At 44.4% G+C, this 16,769-nt stretch overlaps 1 protein-coding gene across 3 annotated transcripts in view; it reads right to left on the bottom strand.

The window, feature by feature from the left end:
• Window positions 1-16,769, bottom strand: part of SEMA6A (semaphorin 6A) — a 361,125-nt gene that overhangs the window by 190,315 nt on the left and 154,041 nt on the right. The gene's annotated exons all lie outside the window — the stretch shown is intronic.

The raw sequence follows: 16,769 nt of genomic DNA, 5'->3' as shown, positions 1-16,769 counted from the left end.
ATGGACTGTCTGCCAAAGTCTCGAAGCAGCAGGAGGAAGGTTGTGGGCCTAGCTTGCCTGGGAAATTATAGATGTTTGTATACAAATGCTAGAAGTGTTCAAAGTAAAATTGGTGAGTTGGAATGTTTAGTGTTGGGAGAAAACAGACATTGTGGGCAGTGGTGGGATTCAAATAAATTAACAACAGGTTCTATGTCCTAATGACCATTTTAACTATACCAAAAGATATACCAAAAGGTAGTTTAATAATTCACGCATTAAATACTGCAATAAGAACAGTAAAAGAGGTAAAGACAACTAGATTATGTTTAAAGAAAGATTTGTAATATTAAATACCTGACAGTTATTGAAGATATTTCCATATTGCTGTTTGATTGGCATTCTCACCTGCAATTTTCTTTGCTTTTATCCGAGCATCATCAGCTGTGTGATTTACCCTTAACCATCTTTGCACTGTAGGAGTAGGTTATCAGAGGGATTCCTCTTCTGAACACCAAGGTGCTATTATGGTTAATGGCCTTTGGAAAATGGTTGGCCCCATTTTCTGAAGTCCACCTAGATCTTCATTGCATCTAGCTTGTCTGTTTAGTGAACTTCCCACACTCATCCCCCAATACATAATTTACTGCTATGCCCTTCCTTATCCCTGTCTATCAAAAGTCATTTGAATCCAGCAGCAGCTTAGAAACCAACAAGATTTTTTAAGGTATAAGCTTTTAAGAATCCAAGCTCCCTTAATGTTGGGGAAAGCAGTAGCCCATGGGCAGAGCAATTGCTAGTGAGGTATCAGTCATAAAGGGGTCACACAGAGAAGAGAAAAATGTTACAGTCCCCTTTTCCTGAACCTGCCAATTCTCTTTGTACCCTGTCAACTTGGATGGAAAGCCAGAAACAACCAACACTTGAAGGGAGGGGACTGAGCAGAAGGGAAAATAGCCAATTAGAGACAGTAAAGAGGGTCTTAAGCACAGCGGGGAACAGCCACTTCAGATGGAAGTGGGCTTAGTGTGGGGGCCTTATATGGTACACACTGGTTTATGGGTTCTCATTCATAGTCTTTCCAGGTAACTGGAAAGCTACCTGGCAAACTCTTCAATTTCCAAATTAAAAAATTATGCATGTGTGTATAGGTGTGTGTGTTAGAAGAAGAAGAAGAAGATGATATTGGATTTATATCCCACCCTCCACTTCGAAGAGTCTCAGAGCGGCTCACAATCTCCTTTACCTTCCTCCCCCCCACAACAGACACCCTGTGAGGTAGGTGGGGCTGGAGAGGGCTCTCACAGCAGCTGCCCTTTCAAGGACAACCTCTGCCAGAGCTATAGCTGACCCAAGACCATGCTAGCAGGTGCAAGTGGAGGAGTGGGGAATCAAACCCGGTTCTCCCAGATCAGAATCCGCACACTTAACCACTACACCAAACTGGCTCTACACCACTCAGAGTCACAGAGTGGCTCACAATCTCCTTTACCCTCCTCCCCCACAACAGACACCCTGTGAGGTGGGTGGGGCTGGAGAGGGCTCTCACAGCAGCTGCCCTTTCAAGGACAGAGTCTCAGAGCAGCTCACAATCTCCTTTCCCTTCCTCCCCCACAACAGACACCCCGTGAGGTGGGTGGGGCTGGAGAGGGCTCTCACAGCAGCTGCCCTTTCAAGGACAACCTCTGCCAGAGCTATGGCTGACCCAAGGCCATTCCAGCAGGTGCAAGTGAAGGAGTGGGGAATCAAACCCGGTTCTCCCAGATAAGAGTCCGCACACTTAACCACTACACCAAACCAGCTCTCTCACTACACCAAACCAGCTCACTTAACCACTATACCAAACACACACCGACACACACACACATACTTCAGTGATAAGAAGCTGGTACTGAGTGTCCCCAGTTTATTTTCCCCTCCTTCATACCTAGGGTGCCAGACAGTCTGCTTCTTGGATTCTGATCTCTTCTGGGAGATTTGAAAGCAAATTACATTATCATTTTGAGCCACGGAGGGCGGTCGTCGCCAAGTCCTTGCAAAGCTCGCTGTGCCTCCCCCGCGCTCTGCGGCCGATTCCTCCCAGGGGAGCGAGGGCGGGGCAGGACGGCGAGAGAGCCACCAAGTCACACCCCCACCGCCGGGCAGGCACGAAGAAAGGAGCGGGAGAGGCCCACGTGGGATGACCCCTGTCTCCATCCATCCCACCCACCGATCCCGCAACCAGTCGCCTTCTCTTCGGACAGCAGCAGCCTCTTCTGTTTTGCACCGCACGCACAGGCGCCTGAGGCTGCCGTTTGGCCGCACGAACAACCTGTGGGAGGATCAGAGGAGCGTGTGAAGGGGGCATGTGTGAATTCCCTCTGCCCGGCGGAGATGAAAGCGGCTCTGAGAAGGGCCGCCTTAGGACTGCCGTGGGCCCCTCCTGCCACAATAATACCGATATTAATAATCATAATATAAACATATGCTTAAAATTAAATTAAAATTCAAACGCTTTAACATTTTTTTCCTTTTAAAGGAAACATTTAACAGATTTTCGCGGACTCTAAAATTGCTTTCTTTTGTGATGTGAGATAAAAGCATTCTCTTCGGCCCTGAAAGTTCACCCCCCCCCCTCCTCTAATTTGAAAAGAAATCAAGCCCTTCTTGTGGGCCCTGGGCTGGCGGCGCCTGCAGGCTGTGCCTCCTAAGGGAGCAATCGCCCCCCCGCCCCGGTCCTCCCGAGGCGGTCTCCCCTCAAGCAGAGCCTTCGCTTCCACTGCTGCAGCAGCAAGGCCTGGCACGATGTGGGGAGACTCTCCGAGCATCCTTCGCTGCCCCGGGGGGCAAGATCTGTCCCTTTCCGTCTGGCGGAGGAGGCGAGAAGGAAGCGGGAAGCAAGCTGCTTGTTCCCTTTCTCTGGCGGCAATAGAGACGAGGCGACCCTTCAGATGCCCGGCCCGCCGGGGAAGCAGATCGGGCTGCTGGAGGAGGCGAATGACATCGACGGCCTTTTTGTGTTGGCGGCGTAGAAGGTCCTGGATGGACCCGGCACTGTTCACCCCCCGACCCCACCCCACCCCACCCCACAATGGAAGTGGCATAAAGCCGTCAAACCCTGGCCGGTCCGGTGGAAACTCAGCCCTGGCTTGGATCAAAGCGCTGAAAGCGGAAGGCGGGGGGCGCAAATCTCGCTGGATTCTGAGCGGGTTTACTTGGGCAAACGGTCAGCTAGCCTTTCCTTCAGGGACAGCGGGACTCGCCGGCATCGTCGCCTGCGCTGGAGCTCAGCAGGGGCCGTGGCTGCTGGAGAGGGAAGGTGAAACCGAGGAGGAGGAGAGGCCGCGTCTCCCGCTCTGGGCTTGGAAACTGACCCTTCGTGGGACGACTGACTGCAGCTGGAGCTGCGGGACCGGCTGGGCCAAGCGGCGCTTCTGCGCTTTCTGCTCCGCCCCCAAGCTTGCGCGCCCAAACCGACAAACTCCGCCTCCTCCTCCCAGGGAGGCAAACGGAGCGAAAGCAGCCTAGCAGCTACCGCTGCAAGCTGCACGCTCTAGATAAAAATTAACACCAGGCGCCGGCCAACAACTGGCTCTGCCGAACCAATAAGACCTTAGGTAACGGTTCGACAGAACCGGTGCGAACCGGCTGAATCCCACCACTGATTGTGGGAATTTCAGAAACTTGGTGGAATGAGGAGAATCAGTGGGACACAGTGATTCCTGGATATGTTATATCGGAAGGATAGGGAGGGAAGGGTTGGAGGTGGGGTGGCTCTGTATGTCAGAGAGGGTATACGGTCCAGTAAGACTGAGGTTAGAGAATTATATTCCCTTCTAGAAATGCTTTGGGTCGAAATAGATGGCCCAAAAGGAAATTTAACAATGGGAGTTTATTATTGCCCACCAAATCAAAAGATAGAAGACGATTATAATATGATGGAAGGATTAAAGAAAAAGTGCAGAAAAGGGCACTAGAATGATTAAAGTTTTGGAACACTTTCCCTATGAAGAAAGGTTAAAACGCTTGGGGCTCTTTAGCTTGGAGAAATGTCAACTGCGGGGTGACATGATAGAGGTTTACAGGATTATGCATGGGATGGAGAAAGTAGAGAAAGAAGTACTTTTCTCCCTTTCTCACAATATAAGAACTCGTGGGCATTCAATGAAATTGCTGAGCAGTCAGGTTAAAACAGATAGAAGGAAGTACTTCTTCACCCTAAGGGTGATTAACATGTGGAATTCACTGCCACAGAAGGTGGTGGCGGCTACAAACACAGCCAGCTTCAAAAGGGGGTTCGATAAGAATATGGAGCAGAGGTCCATTAGTGGCTATTAACCACAATGTGTGTGTGTGTGTGCAGATTTCAATGAAAGATTACATATTTTTGCCAGGAGATCCACAAGTTCAACTTTGAGTTCTTTCAGAACTCTTGGATGTATGCTATCCGGACCTGGTGACTTATTAGATTTTAATTTGTCTATCAGTTGTAGGACCTCCTCTCTTGTTACTTTAATCTGATTCAGGTCTTTCAACACCCCTTCCAAAATTAGTGGTTCTAGAGCGGGCAAATACTTATCCTCCTCCACAGAGAAGACGGAGGCAAAAAAATGCATTCAGCTTCTCAGCCATTTCCCTATCCTCCTTCACTAATCCTTTTACCCCTTGATCATCCAAAGGCCCCACTGCCTCCCTGGCTGGTTTTCTGCTTCTAATATACTTGAAGAAATTTTTATTGTTGGTCTTTATGTTTTTTTGCAATATAATATCCTTTTTGAGGTGCGGTGACCAGAATTGTACACAGTATTTCAAATGAGACCGCACCATCGATTTATTCAGGGGCATTATGATGCTGGCTGATTTGTTTTCAATTCCCTTCCTAATAATTCCCAGCATGACGTTGGCCTTTTTTATTGCAATCGCACACTGTCTTTTTTCAGTGAGTTATCTACCACGACCCCAAGATCTCTCTCTTGGTCAGTCTCTGCCAGTTCACACCCCATCAACTTGTATTTGTAGCTGGGATTCTTGGCCCCAATGTGCATTACTTTGCACTTGGCCATACTGAACCTCATCTGCCACGTTGACGCCCACTCACCCAGCCTCAACAGATCCCTCTGGAGTGCCTCACAATCCTCTCTGGTTCTCACCACTCTGACAATTTAGTGTCATTTGCAAACTTGGCCACTTCAGTGTTCACTCCCAACTCCAAATCATTAATGAACAAGTTAAAGAGCATGGGACCCGGTACTGAGCCCTGCAGCACCCCACTGCTTACCGTCCTCCACTGCGAAGACTGCTCATTTATACTCACTCTCTGCTTCCTATTACTCAGCCAGTTTTTGATCCACAAGAGGACCTGTCCTTTTACTCCATGACTCTCAAGCTTACTAAGGAGCCTTTGATGAAATTTTATGCCTGGCTAGACACTCAAGACTCTTAAGATTATCTGGTGTGAACTTATATCTCCTTTTCCCCTGTATTTTGTATCACAAGATTGCCTTTATTGGAATTGTCAAAACCAATAGATATCTTAACAAAAAGATTCATAACTTAAAGTATCAAAATGTTGATGATGCATAGTTTAGTGACAATAATATGTGACAATTTATGTATTTTAAGATAGTATTGCAGATGTAGACTTGTATTTTTGAAAGTATTTTTGTGCAGAATAAGATTAATATGTACTTTTGTTTTCTATCCTCCCTACTCTCTACCCCTAATTTCTTGAAACTGATAAAACTTTTAAAAAACGAATAACAGCTGGATACATAGGCTTGCCAGCACACTCTCATGGTTGATGCTCTGGAATATTACACACCAAACTCCACTCACGTGAAAGAGACACACAATATGGAGACTCTTTAAATGACTGCACTGGAGACTCTTTCCTGGATTTATTCTATACTCCCTAGTGAATATAGCCACTGTTGTTGTCCATACTTCTATCCTTCCATCTTTTCTAATTTTGGTAGGAAATGACAGTCTTATTCAATGACAGATACAATTACAATACAATCCTAAAGGTACTTTCCTGGGAGTAAGCCCCATTAAATAGACCTTAGTAGAATTCAAAGTAGACCTGTTTAGGATTGCTCTCAGTGGACTACGTGTGCTTTTGTTTTGTTGAATAACGATATAAAATATTTCCACTAAGACATATTAAAAAAACATTTTAGTGGTCTGGAAAACATTTTCTTAGCCTGGCATGAGCCAAAGCGTAAGTCTTAGCCTGGGGATCAGGCCTGGGGACCGTGTAGGAAGCTGAGTAGTTCTTACACCCTATTTGCATTAAGCCTTTTTTACTTGTTGTGCAAATGATAGCACAACCCAGAATATATCAAAAGAGACTATGTGGCTCTGGGTCAAAAGGTGAAGGACCTGGGAGCACAGGTTCAGTTTTTGTCATTTCTTCCTATCAAAGGCCGTGTCTTAGGATGGGAAATAATACTGCAAATAAACGACAGGCTACGTAGATGGTGTAAATCAGGAAGGTTTGGTTTTTTGGACCATGGCTTATGCTTTCAAGATGAAGTTCTTCTATCGGGAGATGGTTTGCACCTTATGAGGGTAGGAAAATGTGTTTGGTAAGAGCCTTGCAAACCTAATAAGGAACTCTTTAAACTAAATTCTATGTGAATTCTGTGAACTTGAAGTGGGGCAAGTTCCCTGCAAACTCAGCTGGGGCTCTGCTAGGCAGCCCACTGTCAGAAATGAGGGGGGAGATCTCAGACCTCCCTCCCTTCCATTCTGCTGACCTCAGAATGCCACTGCCTGCAGAAAAGAGAGAGCGAAGATCTCTGATCTCCCCCTCCTTCCATTCTGCTGTCAATTGTGAGCCACCAACAGCAGAAGAAAGATCTCGAATCTACTGTTAGGCTAAAATGGCTGCAAAACTTTTCAGTCATCTGTTTCATTCCCCCCAGCTTGGAAGCAGGGGAAAGTGAAACCAAACCATAAAAATGTCTGCCAGCCCAATAGGTCTGCCTGTCAGCTGTTAGGTTTAAATGCCTGGCAGCCATTTTTAGCCTAACAGCCGCTATTCACTATTATTGATTAGACACGAATAAAAGCCAAATAATTTTGCCTTTTATTCGGGAACACTATTTTGGTAGCTTTGATTTGGCTTAGGAAATACCAAAATAATACCAATAAAGTATTGTTCTGGTGTTTTTTGGTTCAGTTTATGCCAAATGCATACCCCTAGTGGTGATCAGAGAGAGGATCTTTTCAGTACTGGAATGCCCTTGTCCTTGATTTTGAAAGCTAACATTTGACTTCTGGAAACCATATGTATCACAATGAAACAGAAATATTAGCAGTTGCAGATTTCTTCTGCCCAATACATGGAGCTTTGGAATGAGGGTGAAACTACAATGTGCAATAGGAACAGTAGTGATAGGCGCTGAAACTTGTTTACTAGATCAGGATGCAAATATCAGTTATGCAATTCTTATTACTGCTGGCAGAAAGTTAAATCACCCAAACTAGGAGTACTGCCTGCTTTTGGGTGGTAATTTTGGCTTATAAAGTTTGAGTATGGAACACTCTGGTCCAAGCCAGACTAAACACCAAATACAATTCTTCTAATATTTATAGCCCTTGATTATACAGCATGACTGATTAATCTTCCAAAGAAGCAGTTTTAATTAAGAATAAATAAAAAAAAAGTTTTTCTTATGTTTCTGCAAAGTTTTAGACTGAATAGTATATGATGCATGTAACTTACTAGGAATGAAATATGCACAGTATGCCTTGGGGGAAAAACATTTGCAGGCACACAACCAGGGGCAGATTGGACATTATTACCTGGTGAGCTGATGACCTCTCATCTCACCTGGGCTAGGAGGAAAAAAATACAGGAAGAGAGCTTCTGAAAAGGTGAGTGAGTTTTTTTCTTCTTCTTTTCCTAAACTGCTGAACTACTGGGTAGCATTAACGGAGGTTGTTTTGAGAGAGGACAGAGGTTGAGGCTGAGTGAGTGCTTGTAGCCTGCCGACAAGTAGTGCTTTTGTCTGGATATGTTTGGGTCATTTGTCTGGTCTATTGCTAATTATACAAGGTCTATTTGCCTGGGGCTGATTGCAGAATCCACCCTCTGCTGTTGCTGCTGGGGTCAGGGGCTGTGGGCCTCTGAACTGCAAGGTTTCTCCTAGGTAGAGGCATGAGCATTTGGCACAAACTGAAGGGCTTCTGGATCTTAGCCGGGAGATCAGCCTTTAAACCACTACCTAGTTATGAAAAGTGAAAGCCAGCAGGGGAATGGGAGTTATCCAGTGTTTTACAGAGAGTGCCACATGTACAATTATCTGCCCACTGGGTGGAAATGGAGACGAATTTCACACTCAGCTTACCCCACGGTCACGTTCCTCTTCTCTGCGCAGCGTCCGTCGGATTTCCCACTATCTGCACCAGAGTTACAGAAAGCGTTGCGGCTTTCACACAGCAAATGGAAACCGCTAAAAACCAGTTTCCGTTTGCTGCGCAAAAGACACGACACTTCTTGTAACTCCGGTGCAGAGAGTGGGAAATCTGACAGACGCTGCGCAGAGAAGAGGGACGTGGCCACGAGGTAAGCTGAGTGCGAAATCAGTCGAAGAGTGTGTGCTCATTGCATGGAACTTGTGGCTCTCAGGGAGCAGCTTCATTTTTTTGAGGCTAGAGTTGCTGATCTGGAGAAACTGAGGCAGAGAGAGAGGTTTGGGAAAGAGGCCATCAGAGAATTACCAGAACAGTCCCACTCAAGTGCTGACAACTCTTCTGCTGTAGCGGAGAGTGAGAGTCTTGAGGTCAGAGAGCATCAGTCTGAGCAGTATGGATATGATCCCTTAGAAGGTACCTATTTCTTGGGTGGTGGAGCAATATCCTGTTGTACTGAGGATACCCCTGGGAGGAGGGTTGGGAGGAGATGGGCTTCAGAAAGTAGGTGATTCAGTGATTAGGAATATAGAGAGTGGGCATTGTGTAAGGCATTTTGGCCACATGGTGAATTGCCTGCATTATGTGAAGATTGGGAACATCACAGATTGTGCTGGGCAGGGCTGTTGCTAGGCTTTTTGGTGCCCTAGATGAGTCACCAACTAGCACCTCCCTAATAATTTAAAAAAAAACGTGGGGAAAATGAAGTGCCAAACAATTTTTTCACATTTTTAATTTACTGATTTTTAATTTTAATTTTTCAATTAAAAAATTGTGAGAATAAGTGCTTACCGACTGAAAAGATGAGTGGGTTTTCTTCTTCTTCTCAAGAAGGAAGATGGTGGGAGAGGATGAGGTGGGAGCCCAAGTCACACATGAGGGAAAGGGGGCGGTTTGTCGAGGGCAGCTTGGTGATGGGAGAGGATGAGGTGGCAGTGGTCAGGAGCCAGAGTCACGTGTAGGGGAGGGGGCACCCAGTGGCTCCCCCTAAGCCAGGAGTGCCCTAGGTGGGTGACTACTTTGCCTACTCCCATGCACCAGCCTTGGTGCTGGGGAAGAGTCAGCAGTCATTGTGCACATTGGCACCAATTACATTAGGAAATGTAGTTGTGTGATCTTGAAGGGAAAATTTAGGTTACTAGACAGAAAGTTAAAGGTTAGGAACTCAAATATAGGATTCTCAGAAGTGCTGCTGGTTCTATGCACAGGCCCAGATCAGAGGTCTCAATGTTTGGATGAGAAAGTGGGGTCAGAAGGATTTAGATTTGTTGGGCACTGGGGAACTTTCTGGGACAAGCCAAACCTGTACAACAGTGATGGGCTTCACTTGAACCAATAGGGAACCAGGCTGCTGCTGATTAATATCAAAAAGGTAGCAGAACAGCTTTTAAAACTAATCTTTGGGGAAAGCTGACAGGAGCTGGGGAGCCTTCAGTTTAGGACAAGCCAGTCCAAAGGGATGACTGCTCCAGCAACCCCAGATATTGGGTATATATCAGGGGAGGCCAAACTTGCTTAATGTAAGAGCCACACAGAATAAAAGTCAGATGTTTGAGAGCCACAAGGAAGGAAGGAAGGAAGGAAGGAAGGAAGGAAGGAAGGAAGGAAGGAAGGAAGGAAGGAAGGAAGGAAGGAAGGAAGGAAGGAAGGAAGGAAGGAAGGAAGGAAGGAAGGAAGGAAGGAAAATAGATGGCAGGAGGAAGGAGAGGTGGAAAGAAAGCAACTTCAACTTTAAATGCATTCTCCAAGCCACCAGCTGGAGAAGTGATTTAAACAGAAACATGCCTTTTCCAAGTCATCCAACAGGGTGGTGGGGGCTTCGAGAGCCACACAATATGTGTCACAGTTTGGCCATCCCTGTGATAGAGATTTATAAATTTATGCATGGAGAGTGAAGTTTTTCTCCCTCTCCTCAAATACTAGAATTTGAGGGCATCCAATGAAACTGATAGGCAGTAGGTTCAGGACAGACAAAAGGAAATATTGCTTTACACAGAGAGTGATTAAAATGTGAAATTTGCTGTCAGAGGATGTAGTGGTGGCCATAAGAATAAAGAGCTTTAAAAGGGGAGGATAAGTCTATCAATGGCTACTAGCCATGCTCAGCGCCGATGCTAGGCGCCTATGCCACTCAAGGCATACCCCTGCACTGCCCCCCCCCTCCGAATGCTCTTTTGAGAAAAATTATTATACAGTGCGGATGGCTGGGGTACGAGGGAGTGATAGGCGGTGCACAAGAGTACAGCCGCGCCACTGCTTCCCCCTCAGTGTGCTCTTTGGAGGCTCCAAAGAGTGCACCATTTTAGCACTGCCTGTCCGCTTTCAGGTTGAAAGTGGCCAACCAGCACCTTCCTATTGCACTGATGAGCGCAATGGGAAAGCGCTGCTTGGCCACTTTCAACCCGAAAGCAGATGGGCACCGCTAAAACAGTGCACTGTTCAGAGGCTTCCAAGCATACTACTCTGTGTAGCACTCCTCCAAGCCTGTCTTTAAGGCAGGCTTGGAGGAGCACTCTGTAGGGGCAAGAGGGAGTAAGGGGGCACCTGGCTCTAGGAAGCCACCTACCCCTCCTACTCCCACACGCCGGTCCTGGCCATGGTGACTGAGGGAACCCTCCACATTCAGAGGCACTAAACCTCTGGATCTCAGAGGTGTCTCCATAGTTTAGGCAAGTCTGATATTAAAATAATAGCAATTATTATATATTGAAATACTGCAAGTTATTATCCACCAGTTCTTCATCTCTTGAGATTCACTGGGCTGAAATAAAGTAGCTGGCTGAAGGCCAGTGGGGTTCCATGACTAAATAGGGATTTGAATCCACATTCACTGTTACTCTGGCTCTGCAGAACTTGCTGCTTCTGCAACAGTAAATGATGTTTACTTAGCATTTTCTTCTCAGGTATATAGCTTGTATAATAAGAAATAGTAATCAATGGATTAAGTATTAAGTTAATAAGATCAACTGCCTATCAGCATTTATGCTCTGTTGCAATGAAAATCTTGCAGAAGATTATCAGATCCTTGAGGGAAATTCAAAATAAACATTAAAGTCAGAATCAAGTCCAGAGCTGGTAGGTGTTCATCTTCTGACAGTGCCATTTCTTAACATCTGGAGTTGCTGACATTGTGCCACATTAGGCAGTTTGAATATAATTTTTCTTTAAATCAGTAGCTGCTCTTTATCAGTCCTTTGATCACTAAAAAAGACAGGCTGCTTGTGGAATTCTGCCTATTGACAAGATGGTAGCTATCTCTGATGATCAGGTGAAATCTTATGAACTCTGCCCTGAGTTTTCTGTTTACTATTAGTCTGCAGTCATGATTCCATTTTTAGCAAGTACTACTGTATATGGCATAGTGCAAATATAGGAGAAGTTCTTAACTAGAAAATATACAGAATTATACAGAAAAACCGGATGGTCTTTAAACTGTTACTTGCATAGTACTTTTGCTGGAAAATGAAATCTTTAATCTGTCCTTTATGTTTTCCCAGACATAGTTGGTACACTTTCTAAATAAAGCAAAATCTATCTTGGCATCGTTATATCCTTTGGGATCAATTGACATCTTTAGTGAGCAATGCACAGCAACAGTGAAATGAGTAAACAATGTTGGAACCAATTAAAATGATAGTAAAAAATTCATAACCTATATCAACTCCAAATCCCTCATTTCATGTACAGCAGGTACCGCTGAGCTTCATATGAGTGATGTGAAAAGAATATGTGTGTACCTATAAAAAGTTACAGCAGAGACAGAAAAAAAATGGTAGACACTGAAAAGAGACAAACAGCTCTGCAGGGACTTAAACACTTGAGCACCCTCTTAATTCCACATAGGTCCTCTGCATCAGATGCTCCAGTTATTTTACCAAACAAAATATACAGCATTATACAGAAAAACCGGATGGTCTTTAAACTGTTACTTCCATAGTACTTTTGCTGGAAAATGAAATCTTTAATCTGTCCCTTATGTTTTCCCAGACATAGTTGGTACACTTTCTAAATAAAGCAAAATCTTCTGCAAGATTATCATTACAACAGAGCATAACTGAAGTTGATCTTATTAACTTAATACTTAATCCATTTATTATTATTTATTTATTACTATCTTAGACATCATACTAAACTCTCTCTTCTTACTGGCCATTTATATACAACAGAAGAAACAAACAGGATACAGGATGGTCTTGACAGGCTAGAAAACTGGGCTGAAACCAATAAAATGAATTTTAACAGGGATAAATGTAAAGTTCTGCATTTAGGCAGGAAAAATCCAATGCATAGTTCTAGGATGGGGCAGACTTGTCTTGGCAGTAGCCTGTGTGAAAAGGATCTAGGGCTCTAAGTCGACCATATACTGAACATGAGTCAACAGTGTGATGCAGTGGGCTGTATCAACGGAAGTATAGTGTCCAGTTCACATGAAGTGATGGTATCTCTTTGCTCTGGTAAGACCTCACCTAGAGTATTGTGTTCAGTTTTGGGCATCACATTTTAAGAAGGATACGGACAAGCTGGAACGGGTCCAGAGGAGGGTGACAAAGATGAGGGGTCTGGAGAGCATGTCCTATGAAGAAAGATTGAAAGAGCTGGGTATGTTTAGCCTGGAGAGGAGGCGGCTGAGAGGTGATATGATCACCATCTTCAAGTACTTGAAAGGCTGTCATAGAGGATGGTACAGAATAGTTTTCTGTTGTCCCAGTAGGACCATAACCAGTGGGTTGAAATTAAATCAGAAGAGTTTTGGATCAACGTTAGGACAGTTAGAGTCCTAACATCATCCCTGCCCCCTCTAGGAACAATTCCCAAAATCCCCTACCAGGGAGGAGGCAGGACCTGGCAACCCTAAGAATTACTGCCCTAAGGCATGACACTTTAGGCCAAGCCAATAGAAAAGAACCATTAACTGTAAATCTAAGAAACTAAACTGAGGGCCTCCTAAGTGTCAGAGCACAGGGGTCCTCAATATGGCCATGCTGCCCACCATCAGACTTTCTGGCACCCATCAAGTGTTTTCAGAAAGTGGTTGCAGCCAGGAAGGGTTTTTGCCCAGCAAAGCTTCTGATTGGTTGTGCAGATATTTTTAAAATCGCTTTGGTAGCAGCAGCCACCAAAGCAGAAAGATCTTTACTGTCTGATTGAAGGGAAATTGTGTATATGCAAGAAAATATTTTTAAACAATATGTTCATATTAAGAACAAAATTTCTGTCTGAAATGTTGAAAAAGTAGTGTTAAAAGTTAGGCACAGCCTTAATATCTGACATTATGTGGTTGGCTGTGCCTCCTGCAGCCAGCAGCAGTGCTAGGGTGCTGGCTGAAAACGGGTGCCCCAGGCAAGGTGCCTCCATCGCTCTGATGACAACACAGGGGAGGGTGAGTGCAGTGGCAGCAATGCTCCTGGTCTTAGCGTGTGTGCTGCTGCTGCCCACTGTCACTCTGCCTATCACGCCTGTGACACGAGGAGCACAGTGATGCCAGGCAGTGGCAGCAGACACACTCACACCAGGAGTCTCACTGCCACTTCAGAGGGGATTATTTCCTCTCCCCTGCTCGGTGCTCCAGGCAGCCGCCTACGGCTGCCTAATGGATGTGCTTGGGCCTGCATGCAGCAACCTTTCTACAGTTGGCTCTGCCTCATGCATCCACCACCTACAGCAGAATTCCAAAGGTATCTGCAGGTTCAAAAAAGTTGGAAATCCCTGGTCTAGCATGTGCTTTACTGGTGAGCCTTGGCCCATTTCTCCTAGACACCTCCTACAACAAATGTAGGGTCCTGTAAAATATATCTCCACAGTTTCTGAAGACAAACAGACTGAGATGCAATCTGTATGAACTGTCACATTAGTGTAATTAATTCATAGAACCAAAAAGGGTTTGCTTTTAACATAATAAATTGTAATTGTCAAGATAAGTGTAAGTAGATTTGATTTTACTATCAAATTATGGTCTGTATTTGTCCAAGTGATGTATATTTCTCAAAATCAGAAGTTTACATTCATGACAGGGTGGGACAAGCTCATTCTTTGCAAATTATCTGGCAATAAAAGATAAGAAAATTGTTCATTTTTTATCTTGCTGTTTTTGGTTTCAGTTTAAATATATGGAACAAAAATGGTGAATATAATAGAGGGCATTATGCCAACTATTTCTCAGCAATGCCATCAACTTATGGACTACATTTGCTTTAATGTCTTCCTCACTTTTCAAAAAAATGACTGAACTTCCTACCTTAAAGGAAAGATTGGATTTGAAAGCTTCTAATTTCTAACTTGTATAATCTGCAGCAATACTTTATTCTGCCATTCACGAAGTTTGAAAACTTGTTTCCTTCTATTGTCATTATGATACAATTTTAAATCTAAATCTCTTAGATCATTTCCCAACATGCTGAGGAGCCACATGCTAAGATTCTTCTATTTTTGCAGAACCAGAATTAACTCATTAACTCAAATGGTTTAAGAAAAAAAAATAAACTATTGTAATGAAATAATATAAATCCCTCAGACAGTTTAGTATCTCTGACATTTCCCCATAAACCCAGCATGGATCTCAGGAACTTGCTGAACCCACAGGATAAAGGTGTGATTCTAAAACTTTTTGCAATGGGACCCCCTTCTAACCTTAGTCTACCTTTTGGGATTAATTTAAAGACTTCTTGAACTTTTAAATACCACTGGGAGTTCTAGTTGCCCACTGCTGTTTTAAGTTGTGGTTTTGTCTGCACAGCTATACCACTTCCAAGAAAACCTCAGCTGTGACATAGGTTAGCTCTAGGAATTGCCAGAAACTCTATGGCTTTAGGATAGTTTCCAGTCATTTCTGGAGCTATCCCATGTCACCTGTGGGTTTTCCCTGGAAGTGACATAATAGCACAATGTTGTGTCCCCCCATGTCCCTGCCCCCAACACTCCCATCAGTTGCCAAGCACAGCTGGCAATCTTAAGACTTACTTGAAGACCATCTCCACTTTACAAGCATCCCACATCCGTTAATACCAAACAATTTCCTATTTCATTTTCATGTATGTGTGTGTGTGTGTGTGAGAGAGAGAGAGAAGCAACATGGCCATTTTTCACATTAGGAAGAAGTAAACTCAAATTTGAAATAGAGCCTCCCCAAGTCTTCTCTCCCAGCTCACCCTGCTCATCCATCAGACTGGTATCATGATCCCAAGGCCGGTGCATGGGAGTCAGCAAATTAGGTGATTGCCTAGGGGGCCAGCTCCCAGGAGGGGCAGGCGCCCCCTCCCCACTCATGCTGTCCCTGAGCCTTCCATTCATTTTTTCTTGGCTCTGAATAGCTAAAACTATTCTCACTGTCCACAGTAGAAAATAATTTGGGGAAAGAGTGGTTAAAGAAGCATCACAGCAATCTCGTGCTTCAGAGCTAACTAGAAAGTAGGGTAGCCAGGTCCAACTCAGGAAATATCTGGATACTTTGGGGGTGGAGCCAGGAGACTTTCCCATTCCAAATAAATAATAAAAATAACAGCATTGCAGTTCTCCTGAATAGTCTTTGTTTCCTCCTTCTCTTTTTTTTTGCCTTCAAAGGATTCCCCGCAGTTGCACTTACACTAAATTAAAGTGAACACTTATACACACACACAAAGCAGCCAAAATAACAGTTTTCAAGCCCACACTTTTGTGATCTCACTGGGGCAATTTACTCACAGAGTTGCTAGATATAGCAATCTGCTGTATTTTAACAAACTTCTTTGGACTAACAAAGGAAAACAAAAGTACTGAGCAAAATAGTCTAGGGCAGAGGTATCAAACATGTGGCCTGGGGGCCAATTCAGGCCCTTGGAGGGCTCTTATCAGGCCCCTGAGCAAATGGCGGTCATCTGCTTCCTTCTCCTTTTCTCATGCTTCCTTCTGCATCACAGCTTGTTTTCCCAGGCTTGCTCAATTGCACAGGAGCTACAGAGCAAAGCCTCTGTTTTCTCCATTGGCTGATGCTTCTCCCTTGGGGAGGAAAAGGGGGTGAATAGCTTGCTTTCCCAGGCTCTCTCAGTTGCACAACAGAGCTACTGAGTCAAGCCTCTTTTTCTTCTATTGGCTGAGGCTTTTTCCTCTCCTAGTCCCCTGGGGAAGGAAGGAAAGATACAGCAATAAAGAATCACAGTTTACAACAACAGGTAAATAAAGACAAATTGTGTAGTCCTCCAAATGAGGTTGAAATTTATACAATAAATCAAATATGAAAAAATATATAATGCATCCAATTTTTGCTATACAAAAATCTAATAATTCAATAAATAGTCTCTTGTTCAAAAGTCTTCTCCAATAAACATTATTGCTAAGAAGAGCCAAAAACATAGTTGAAGGACAAAGCCAGGACCAGTTTCTATGTCCGTACCTTCCTCAGCCAGAAAGTTAATGTGCGA

This window comes from Heteronotia binoei, chromosome 4 (assembly GCF_032191835.1).
Source record: "Heteronotia binoei isolate CCM8104 ecotype False Entrance Well chromosome 4, APGP_CSIRO_Hbin_v1, whole genome shotgun sequence".
Lineage (NCBI taxonomy): Eukaryota > Metazoa > Chordata > Lepidosauria > Squamata > Gekkonidae > Heteronotia > Heteronotia binoei.
Note: the sequence above shows the minus strand (reverse complement) of the source record. Positions and strands in the feature narration are given on the sequence as shown.